The sequence below is a fragment of the Prionailurus viverrinus genome, chromosome D3 (assembly GCF_022837055.1).
Source record: "Prionailurus viverrinus isolate Anna chromosome D3, UM_Priviv_1.0, whole genome shotgun sequence".
Lineage (NCBI taxonomy): Eukaryota > Metazoa > Chordata > Mammalia > Carnivora > Felidae > Prionailurus > Prionailurus viverrinus.
The window spans coordinates 23899204-23911733 of NC_062572.1; the positions used below are offsets into that span (position 1 = coordinate 23899204).

Below are 12530 nucleotides of genomic sequence, written 5' to 3' on the forward strand. Positions count from 1 at the left end.
GGAGCTGAGCTCCATTTCAAGGTGACCTTGATCACTCCACCCTCTTAGCTTAATTATCATAATTTGCTTCTAGAATAAGACTTTGTTTTATCTTTGAACTAAAAGGTCACCCCTGGAACCAAATGGGAAGCACCTTAGGCAGTGACTGGGTAACCTCAGCTTGTCTCATACCAGTTCACATCATGTCCTTTCCAGAGTCAGTGCTGCTGTAAGGTCCTTGACTTGGCATGCCCTTGCTTTCTTAGTGTGTTTTTAGTTACAGTTTAGAGCTGCAGCCATATGACTGTTAGAAAGATACTGGCTGGCTTTCTGAAATGTATCTTATGTGAGAGAATGGAACATATACTTCAGAATAATTTTTTCTAATATTTTCTTATGAAAAATTTCAAACATACAAGAAAGTTGAAAGAATTTTATAGCATATACCCATGTACTATCTAGATTTTACAATTTGTATTTTCCTATTGTTGCTTTATTACATATATGTATCTACTTATCAATCCCTCTATCCATTCCATAAATCATCTTATATTTTATGCATTTCAAAGTAAGTTACAGACATAAATACACTTCACCCCTCAACAATTCATGCATATATTTAGCTAGAGCTTAACATTTGTTTATAGGGTGTTTTTGTTTTTGTTTTTTTAATTTTTTTTAATGTTTATTTACGTTTTGAGAGAGAGAGAGCAAGAGTACAAGCAGGGGAGGGGCAGGGAGAGAGGGAGACAGAGGATTGGAAGCAGGCTCTGCACTGACAGCACAGAGCCCGATGTGAGGCTCGAACTCACGGACTGTGAGATCATGACCTGAGCCAAAGTCGGATGCTCAACTGACTGCGCCACCCAGGCGCCCTAGGGGTTTTTTTTTGTAAAGTAAAATTCACATACAGTTTACCCAAAGACTTGAAAACTTATGTTCACACAAAAACCTGCACACAGATGTTTACAGCAGCTTTATTCATAATTGCCAAAAACTTGGAAGCAACCAAGATGCCCTTTAGTAGGTAACTGGGTAAATGAACTGTAGTACATCCAGACAATGGAATATTATTCAACACTAAAAGGAAATGAGTTATCAAGCCATGAAAAGACATGGAGGAAACTTAAACACATAAAAGCTTCACACTGTATGAGTTCAGCTCTATGGCATGCTGGAAAAGGCAAAAACCATGAAGACAGTCAAAAGTTTGCCAGAGGGGCAAGTATGGGGGTGGGGTGGAAGTGGGATGGTGAGTAGGTGGAACACACAAGAGTTTTAGAGCAGTGAAAATATTCTGCATGATACTATAATGGTGAATACATGTCATACATTTATCCAAACCCATAGAATGTAAAAAAAACAATAGTGAACCCTAATGCAAACCACAGACTTCGGGTGTTTATGATGTGTCAATGTAGATTCATCAGTTATAACAAATGTAGAATTCTGGTGACTGATACTAATAATAGGGGAGGCTGTGCATGTGTAGGTACAAGGGATATATAGGAAATCTCTGTACCTTTCTTTCAGTTTTGCTGTGAACCTAAAATTACTCTAAAAAAAATTAAGTCTTTAAAAAAATTAGTCAAGTCAAGAGAATGAGCACTATAGAAGACAAGGACTACTGTTCATTAATTAAAAAAAAAAATCATGTCCAGTGAAGTGGACAAATCATAATTGCACCATTTGGTGAATTTTGACACCATTTTGTGAATTGTATTCACATAGGTATCCTATATTGAATCATTAAAATATTACTATCACCCCCGAGAGTTATTTAATGGCCCTACTCAGTCAGTCTTGTCCCCACCACACTCCCAGAGGCAGCAACCTGTTTTCAAAATAATTTTTAAAATATTTTTGGGAGGGGCGCCTGGGTGGCTCAGTTGGTTGGGCGACCCACTTTGGCTCAGGTCATGATCTCACAGTTTGTGAGTTCGAGCCCCGCGTCGGGCTCTGTGCTGACAGCTCAGAGCCTGGAGCCTGCTTCACCTTCTGTGTCTCCGCTCTCTCTACCCCTGTCTTGCTCACGCTCTGAGTCTCTCTGTCTCTCAATAATAAATAAACGTTAAAAAAAAATTTTTTTGGGGGCGCCTGGGTGGCGCAGTCGGTTAAGCGTCCGACTTCAGCCAGGTCACGATCTCGCGGTCCGTGAGTTCGAGCCCCGCGTCAGGCTCTGGGCTGACAGCTCGGAGCCTGGAGCCTGTTTCCGATTCTGTGTCTCCCTCTCTCTCTGCCCCTCCCCCGTTCATGCTCTGCCTCTCTCTGTCCCAAAAATAAATAAACGTTGAAAAAAAAAAATTTAAAAAAAAAAAAAAATTTTTTTAATATTTTTGGGAAATTTCTTTTTCGGGAAATCTCTGGATTATTTAGGCCCATTGTACTTGGTCACAGGCTCTATAAAAGTTATAGAAAATTTCCAGTCTTAACTTAGATGATAATAGATACTTTGTGTATGTGACTCTTTTTTCCTAAAAGTCATTTTAAATTATGGAACAGAGAACTGATCTTCAAGCTGCAAAAGTTGTTCAATTCAAGTATTTTATTTCCATAATACTGAATTGCATAGATCTTGGGAAAAGTAAATTTAATGGGTAAAACTTTCAAAAGAAAATTAAACAGGTCACAGTCACTCATTCCCATATATAAATAGTCCATTGAAAGTGAAGTTTTCAATGTATCGTGCATGGTGAAAAGGAAGCTCTCAGGCTTCAGAGTTGCAAGATACTATTAAAGCCCTGTGACAATAAACCAGACTGGCCCCAGGGCCTGTTTCCTGGACATCAGCACTCCAGGCAGGTTGGAACCTTTCACAGCTAGTGGAAAATACTTCCTGCAGTGCTTAATTATACATGTCTTGAGGTTTGAGGATAAACTCCATATCAAAAGAAGGCTTGAATCCCAAACAAGTATTGAGTGGCTCTCACTTATTCCTTCCTTTGTCCCACTAAAATCGTTTTGTAGTGCATGGATAATTGTGTGAACACTTATTTATTAAGTCCTCCTGTAAACCTATCCCTGTGAAGCATGTGAGGATGAAAATAGAATTCCCAGTTTCAAGGGGTTTGCAGTTGTCAGAGAGGAAGAATTTCCGGTCCTTCTAGCTGGACTAAAAATCAAATTGATATGAGACAGATTAACAGGAGAAAATCAAATTTAATTTCACATGTACTGGGAATCCACACAGATATAAAATTCCAGAGACAATCAGGCAAAATGAGGTATATATGACATTCTGAACTAAAGATAAAGGGGTAGGGGCCTGGGACTTCAAATGAAGGAATGTAACTCACAGGAAGATGAAAAAGAGTAAATGTTTGGTAAACAAATGTTTTCTGGGCCAGTGGGAAACAATAGGACACAGAAGACTTTGATCAAATAGGCCTTTGCTGCATTCCTTCCTGTCTGCCATACCTGGTTCATATCATAATGTAGTTGTCTATGGTAATAACGCTCTTCCTGGAGCAAGTCCTCTATCTAAATTCTTTCTAGGCTGTTGAGGGGAGAGATAAAGAGTTTTTCCTGAATCTGCTGGGTTTTGATTGCTTTTTAACTTGAAATAACCTTCATGCCAAAGTGGCCCACCTTGAGGTGGCCTGCCCTTTGGCACTTCCACTAAGTAGTTCTGGGTTTTATGGGGTGAATCAGAGAAGAATTCTGACTACGAGGATTGGGAATGATGGAGAGGGGACTCGTGGAAGAAGGAAAATTCGAAACAGGCCTTGAAAGATTGGTAAGATTTTTGACAAAAATGGATGAGAAGAAAGAGCCAACCATTTTTCATACTGCAGTCTGAATGATTTTTCTGAAGCACAAATCTAATTATTGAATTCCTCTACCTAATGCCCTTCAGTGATGATAAATATCAACACCACTTTGTTTTGTGAGACAATGGGGCCTGGCACAGTGGATGAGGAAACTGAGGCCTAGTAGAGGCCATGTCATCCTCAAAGCCAGTGATTAATGGTACAACCATACTGGAGCTCAGTGCCCCTACAGAATACTCCTCTCCTGAGGCACTTCAACGGCCATTCTTGGTATGTATGTATGTATGTATGTATGTATGTATAAATAAATAAATAAATGAATGTAAGTGTGTATATGTATACATGTGTGTGTAAGTATGTATGTATATAGCATCCTGAGAATAGAAAGAAACTTCATAAATTGATAAAAAAAATATTTTTCATAAATCATTAGCAAATCTTACAGAAAACAATAGAGGGACTTTTAATCAGATTAGTCAATAATGAGATAAAGGTGCTTGCTAGTGCTGTTTTTTTAACAATTGTTTTAGATTCTAGGATCTGGGGATGAGAAAAGGAAATGAGGTCTAAATATTAGAAAAGACCATAATATTTGCAGGTGACAGTTATCTAAATAGGAGTCCAAGGAAACTGAGTAAAAACAATCTTTAGAACTAATAAGATTTAGGGGCACCTAGGTGGTTCAGTCAGTTAAGTGTCCAACTTCGGCTCAGGTCATGATCTTGTAGTGTGTGAGTTCGAGCCCCATGATGAACTCTGTGCTGACAGCTCAGAGCCTGGAGCCTGCTTCAGATTCTGTGTCTTCTTCTCTCTCTGCCCCTTTCCCACTTGCTCTCTCTCTCTCTCTCTCTCTCTCTCTCAAAAATAAATAATAAAAACATTAAAAAAAATTTGTAAGATTTAGCAAGAAGTTAGAAATACGATAAATATAGTTTTCCTATGTATTAGCAACAACCAGTTACAAATATAACAAGAAGAAAATCTCATTCACAGTATCACTAAAAACTAAAATATAGGGGCGCCTGGGTGGCGCAGTCGGTTAAGCGTCCGACTTCAGCCAGGTCACGATCTCACGGTCCGGGAGTTCGAGCCCCTGGGCTGATGGCTCAGAGCCTGGAGCCTGTTTCCGATTCTGTGTCTCCCTCTCTCTCTGCCCCTCCCCCGTTCATGCTCTGTCTCTCTCTGTCCCAAAAATAAATAAACGTTGAAAAAAAAAAATTTAAAACTAAAATATATAGGAACACATTTTAAAAGAATAATCAAGTTTTTAATGCTTACTGAAATACATTCCTGGACAGTAAAACTTTACTTATTTTTTTGTTGTTAAGATTTTAAGTAGTCTTCACACACAACATGGCACTCGAATTTACAACCTTGAGGTTGCATTACCCACCAACTGGGCCAGTCAGGTGCCCCAAATATACCACTTAAAATTTTTTAAGTAATTTCTACACCCAACGTGGGGCTCAAACTCACAACCTCTGAAATCAAGATTTCACGCTCTACTGACTGAGTCAGCCAGGTGCCCCTGGATAGTAAACTTGATCTTGTAAAGCTATTACTTCTTCCTTAAACTATAACCTGAATGCAGTTCTAATAAGAAGTCCATTTTATTTTAAAATAAAATTGGGAGTTGACAATTAAATTCTAAAGTTTATCTGGAAGAATAACAACACATGAAAAGAAGGAAATTCTGAGGAAGGATAATGGAGGTGTGGAAGACCTATCCTTTTATTTATTTTATTTATTTATTTTTAACATTTTTTAAAAATTTTTTTTAAAATTTACATCCAAATTAGTTAGCATATAGTGCAACAATGATTTCAGGAGTAGATTCCTTAATGCCCCTTACCCATTTAGCCCATCCCCCCTCCCACAACCCCTCCAGGAACCCTCAGTTTGTTCTCCATATTTATAAGTCTCTTCTGTTTTGTCCGCCTCCCCGTTTTTATATTATTTTTGTTTCCCTTCCCTTATGTTCATCTGTTTTGTCTCAAAAGTCCTCATATGAGTGAAGTCATATGATTTTTGTCTTTCTCTGATTAACAAATTTCACTTAGCATAATACCCTCCAGTTCCATCCATGTAGTTGCAAATGGTAAGATTTCATTCTTTTTGATTGATGAGTAATACTCCATTGTATATATGCTACATCTTCTTTATCCATTCATCTGTCGATGGACATTTGGGCTCTTTACATACTTTGGCTATTGTTGATAGTGCTGCTATAAACATAGGAGTGCACATGTCCCTTCGAAGCAGCACACTACAGCAGTATCCTGTGGATAAATGCCTAGTAGTGCAATTGCTGGGTTGAGGGTAGTTCTATTTTTAGTTTTTTGAGGAACCTCCATACTGTTCCAGAGTGGCTGCACCAGCGTGCATTCCCACCAACAATGCAAAAGAGATCCTCTTTCTCCGCATCCTTGCCAACATCTGTTGTTGCCTGAGTTGTTCATGTTAGCCATTCTGACAGGTGTAAGTTGGTATTTCATTGTGGTTTTGATTTTTATTTCCCTGATGATGAGTGATGTTGAGCATTTTTTCATGTGTCAGTTGGCCATCTGGATGTCTTCCTTGGAGAAGTGTCTATTCATGTCTTTTTCCCATTTCTTCACTGGGTTATTTGTTTTTTGGGTGTTGAGTTTGATAAGTTCTCTATAGATTTTGGACACCAACCCTTTATCTGATATGTCGTTTGCAAATATCTTCTCCCATTCCGTCGGTTGCCTTTTAGTTTTGCTGATTGTTTCCTTCGCTGTGTAGAAGCTTTTTATTTTGATGAGGTCCCAGTAGTTCATTTTTGCTTTTGTTTCCCTTGCCTCCAGAGACGTGTTGAGTAAGAAGTTGCTGCGGCCAAGATCAAAGAGGTTTTTGCCTGCTTTCTCCTCAAGGATTTTGATGGCTTCCTGTCATACATTGAGGTCTTTCATCCATTTTGAGTTTATTTTTGTGTATGGTGTAAGAAAGTGGTCCAGGGTCATTGTTCTGCATGTCGCTGTCCAGTTTTCCCAGCACCACTTGCTGAAGAGACTGTCTTTATTCCATTGGATATTCTTTCCTGCTTTGTCAAAGATTAGTTGGCCAAACGTTTGTGGGTCCATTTCTGGGTTCTCTCTTCCGTTCCATTGATCTGAGTGTCTGTTCTTGTGCCGATAACATACTGTCTTGATGATTACGGCTTTGTAATACAGCTTGAAGTCCAGTATTGTGATGCCTCCGGCTTTGGTTTTCTTTTTCCAGATCGCTTTGGCTATTTGGGGTCTTTTCTGGTTCCATACAAATTTTAGGATTATTTTTTCTAGCTCTGTGAAGAATGCTGGTGTTACTTTGATAGGTATTGCATTGAGTATGTAGATTGCTTTGGGTAGTATTGGCATTTTAACAATATTTGTTCTTCTTATCCAGGAGCATGGAATCTTTTTCCATTTTTTTGTGTCTTCTTCAATTTCTCTCATAAGCTTTCTGTAGTTTTCAGTGTATAGATTTTTTACCTCTTTGGTTAGATTTATTCCTAGGTCTTTTATGGTTTTTTGTGCAACTGTAAATGGTATCAATGCCTTGATTTCTCTTTCTGTCACTTCATTGTTGGTGTATAGGAATGCAAGCAATTTCTGTGCACTGATTTTATATCCTGCAACTTTGCTGAATTCATGAGTCAATTCTAGCAGTTTTTTGGTGGAATCTTTTGGGTTTTCCATATAGAGTATCATGTCATCTGTGAAGAGTGAAAGTTTGACCTCCTCCTGGCCGATTTGGATGCCTTTTATTTCTTTGTGTTGTCTGATTGCAGAGGCTGAGACTTCTAATACTATGTTGAATAACAGTGGTGAGAGTGGATATCCGTATCTTTTTTTTTTTAATTTTTTTTAATGTTTATTTATTTTTGACAGAGAGAGACAGAGCATGAGCGGGGGAGGGGCAGAGAGAGAGAGGGGGACACAGAATCTGAAGCAGGCTCCAGGCTCTGAGCTGTTAGCACAGGGCCCGACACAGGGCTCGAACTCACCGCGAGATCAAGACCTGAGCCGAAGTCAGACACTCAACCGACTGAGCCACCCAGGCGCCCCGGACATTCCTGTCTTGTTCGTGACCTTAGGGGGAAGGCTCTCAGTTTTTCCCCATTGAGGATGATATTAGCATTGGGTCGTTCATATATGGCTTTTATGATCTCGAGGTATGCTCCTTCTATCCCTACTTTCTTGAAGGTTTTTATCAAGAAAGGATGCTGTATTTTGTCAAATGCTTTCTCTGCATCTATTGAGAGGATCATATGGTTCTTGTCCTTACTTTTATTGATGTGATGAATCACGTTAATTGTTTTGCGGATATTGAACAGCCCTGCATCCCAGGTATAAATCCTGCTTGGTGCAAGACCTATCCTTTTAAACATGAAGATGTATAAAGCTATAAAAATTAAAGTAGTGTATTATAGGTCAAGAACAAGCAAATCAATGGAATAGAAGAGAGATCCAAAAGCAGAGCCACACATATATGGTAATTCAGTGTATGACTAGGACAACTTTCACATCAGTGGGGAAAGTGTGGACTAGATGATGTTGGAAGATGAGGTAGTCACTTGGGGAAAATGATCACATTAAATCATAATTTACTACTAAGTGCAAAGATAAATTCCAGATGGATTAAAAACTAAATTTAAAATATAAATCTGTATAAAATATGGGGTGCCTGGGTGGCTCAGTAGGTTAAGCAACTCTTGATATCAGCTCAGGTCTTCCTCTCAGGGTCATGTGTTCAAGCTGCATTGGGCTCTGCACTGGGTGTGGAGCCTACTTTAAAAAAAAAAACTGTATGAAATATAAAGCTATATATAACTGGAAAAAATTGATTAAAAAAGATCTTGGAATAGAGAAATTCTTATATAAATCACAAAACCAAAAAGCCATAAAGGGGGAAAATGCTAAGAGATGTGACTATAATAAAAGTAGCAAAGTTCTGTGTCAGATACTGAATTAGGAAAAAGGCAACCAACCACCCTAGTTATTTTAGTGGGAAGAACTTATTCCAGGGGTTCATTAAAGAGGTATAGAAGACTCAAAATACAGAGGGGAACCCTGAAGTACCATGTAAATAGTACCCACAGGAAACAGTTACCACCCATAGGGCTGGGAAAACAAGGGGAGAATTTGGAGTAATGGATACCTAGAAGCTTGGAAGAGGGTCCTGACAAGAGCTGGAACCCAGACCTCTGATGTTGGGGTATATATTAGTTTTCTATTCCTATTTCTATTGTAACAAACTACAAATTTAGTGGCTTAAAACAGGTTATTTTATAGTTGTATAGGTTAGAAGTTTGACACAGATTTACACAGATCTCACTAAGCAAAAAAATCAAGGTGCCAGTAGGGCTGTGTTCCTTCTGGAGGCTCTTGGGAAAACATTTCCTTGCTTTTGCCAGCTTCTGGAGGGTTCCCATATTGGTTTCTGACTCTTTCCTTCATCTCCAAAGCCAGCAATGGCCAGCTATGTCCTTCACACATTTCACCACTCTGACATTGACCTTTCTGCCTCCTCCTTCCACTTTTAAGGACATTTGTGATTACATTGGGGCCACCCACCGGGATTATGGAGAATAATCTCCCATTTCAGCATTCTTAACCGTATCTGCAAATTCCTGTTTGCACTGTAAAATACCATATTCAGTAGGTTCCAGCAATTAGGACGTGGATATCTTTGATATTATACTGTCTATCACAGAGTACTTCCTGGCTGGTACCTCCAGAAGGTGTAATAAGTCTCATTCTGGGAATGCTATAAGAGCCTGGAAACTGGAACAGAATATTGCCTTAATGGTAAAGAACCAATCCTAGAGCAAACACTGACAGTAGGTAGCAGCAAGCAAAACAGGAAGGAGCAACTCTCTTCTCTCTTCTCCTGTATTCTTTTCTGTCTCTAGTGCTCCCCTGTTGGTGGGATTTGTCAGGAAGCCAGCTGGGTAAGGAGACCTATGGTTTTGCAGAATTTCATTTCCAGTGTTGCAGAGCAGAATGTAGAAGGATGGGCTTAAGGCTAAAAACAATAGCTTAGTAACTAATGAAGATGCCATTAAAAAAATAAAGTTAAGGGACACCTGGGTGGCTCAGTTGGTTAAGTGGCCGACTTCAGCTTAGGTCATGATCTCACGGTTCATGAGTTCAAGCCCTGCATCTGGCTCTGTACTGACCGCTCAGAGCCTGGAGCCTGCTTCAGATTCTGTGTCTCCCTCTCTGTCTGCCCCTCCCCTGTTTGCACTCTGTCTCTCTCTCTCTCTCAAAAATAAATAAACATTTAAAAAAAAAATTTTAAGCCAAACTTCTAAAAACAGAAGAGTATAATGGTGGTTACCAAGGAGTAGGGTTTGGGGGAAATGGGGAGATATGGTCAAAAGTTAGACTTTCAGTTATAAGATGAATAAGTTTGGGGATCTAATATACAGCATGATACTTATAATTAATACCATATATAAACTTAAAAGTTGCTAAGAGAGCAGTGGTAATCATTTCACAATATGTTAAGTGTATCAAGTCAACATGTTGTATACCTTAAACCTACACAATGTTGTATGTCAATTATATCTCACTAAAGCTGGGAAATAAATACTTACATTAAAAAAGAAGAAAGGTTTGTTATCACCTAAGAAATTAAAAAGGATAAACAGAAACCCAAGATAATCAGAAAGAAGAAAATAACAAATTAATATAGAGAAAACAAACCAGAGAGAAAATCACCAAAGCTAATAGTTGGTTCTTGTTCTTTGTAAAAAGAGCAGCCTGGGGCGCCTGGGTGGCTTGGTCGGTTAAGCGTCCGACTTCGGCTCAGGTCATGATCTCATGGTTCGTGAGTTCGAGCCCCGCGTCGGGCTCTGTGCTTGCTGACAGCTCAGAGCCTGGAGCCTGTTTCAGATTCTGTGTCTCCCTCTCTCTCTGCCCCTCCCCTGCTCACGCTCTGTCTCTCTCTGTCTCAAAAATAAATAAACGTTAAAAAAAAAATTAAAAAAAAAAAAAAAAAAGAGCAGCCAAATTGTTAAGCTCTAGCTTGATGGACCAAGGAAGGAAAAAAGGAAGAAAACATCCATTACAGAACATAAATACCAGAAATAAAAAGGAGTTATTACTGATAATTCCTAGCAAAATTTTGAGGAAGAAGTAACACCAATCTTACGCAAATTTTATCAGAGAATGGAGAAGAAGGTAACACTTCTGAATTCATTTGATGAGGCCAGTATTACCTGTGTAAAAAGACCTGATGAGAACTTACAGAAAAACACAGTTATAGACCAACATCCCTTATGAATATAGATGCAAAATACTTAAATCTGTCAAAGGAAGAAGGATGAAAAAGTAAGTAGAAATTTTCCTGGAGACAGTCAATTCAGTATGTGGAAGAAAGTAAAACTAAGCAAAGAAGGGATAGTGGTCTTAGAAAGTTGTAAGGTGCAAGTAATAACAAATCTAGATTAAAACACCAGTGAAATTACCTTTTTTCCATCTCTCCAAATGGAAGAGATTTAAAATCATCACCTGATATTAGTTAGGGGGAATATGTAAACGTTATTGGTGGAAATGTAACACAGCACAACCTCTTGGAGGATGATTTGGCAATGCCTATTAAAAGTGAGGATTCAGTCCGTGTGTCTTCCGTGTTTAGATCCAGCTTCTGAACACTGGAGAATGGCAAATCCAAGTGAGCATAGGTGTGCATAATATAGTGTTAGATGTAAAAGAGCAGGTTTTATACTAAACATTATATAAAACATGATTCAATTTTTATGAATTACATTTATGTATATGTCCATAGGAGAAAAAAAAGACTGCTCAAAAATATAAATAGTGATTCTTTCTGGATCGTAGAATTATGAATGATTTTTATTTTCTTCATTTTGTTTGTTGGTATTGTCTGAATTTTAAAATGATGATAAACATTGTTTCTGTAGCAAAAAAAAAAAAATTAAAGGTTATTAAAGGAATAAAATTACCAAAGTGGTTAAAGGCACTGCCAGGTTAGCATATAGTTGCGGAAAGAAGCGTTTTATTCCCAAACCAGTACAGTTTGCCTTCAGTCACCCTCACTGAAATCTTTATACTGGCAGTTAGTGAGTGGGCTTTGTCTCTTCTAGAGGATAGACATAAATGCTAAAAGTATCTGAAAGAAACCCAGATAAAAACTCTGAAAACTGAAGAAACTGTTTTTTATGTCAAAATCCTACTTTCAGACGCCGGTAGAGGTTCATTATCCAAGACGTTGCAGAATGGAATTGTAACCCTGACATGTTGCCCTGTCACATCTAGAAGAAACTGTTCATCTCCAGAGAGAAAAGCGCCTTCTTAGAGCCAATCTCCAGCATTCATGGATCCCAGCTAGAGGTAAAACTGTTTCTTCACTTCCTCATTTGATTACTTTTTAGTCTCTCTCTAGAGTCACCTTCAAAGGATTCCTTGATACTCCTTTCTCTTCCAGGTTGACCTCCCCTTTCTCTTCCCAAGTCTGCCCCACTGCCAGCCCACCCCAGCCTGGGTTTCTGGTTCCACTGTGGACTGTAGACACTGTCCCAAGCCCTTAGTTCTTCAAAGTAGAGCATGTACCAGACCAAAAAACATTTCTCTTAAGGTTTCTGATAGCTCCCAGCACATATTTCTTCTTCTTCCTCCTCCTCCTCTTCCTCCTCCTCTTGTTCCTCCTCCTCCTCCATCTTTTTTTTTTTTTTTTTTTTTTTTTTTTTTTTTTTTAGAGTAGTCTTCACACTCAGCTCAGAGCCCAATGTGGGGCTTGAACTCATGACCC

General features: G+C 38.8%; 1 long non-coding RNA gene across 1 annotated transcript in view; it reads left to right on the forward strand.

Annotated features, from left to right (window-relative positions):
- LOC125149523 (uncharacterized) overlaps positions 1-12530 on the forward strand; it is a 54342-nt gene that overhangs the window by 29563 nt on the left and 12249 nt on the right. The window contains exon 2 of the long non-coding RNA XR_007145958.1: positions 11962-12112. This is a non-coding gene — a long non-coding RNA (uncharacterized LOC125149523). The remainder of the gene's footprint in view (positions 1-11961; positions 12113-12530) is intronic.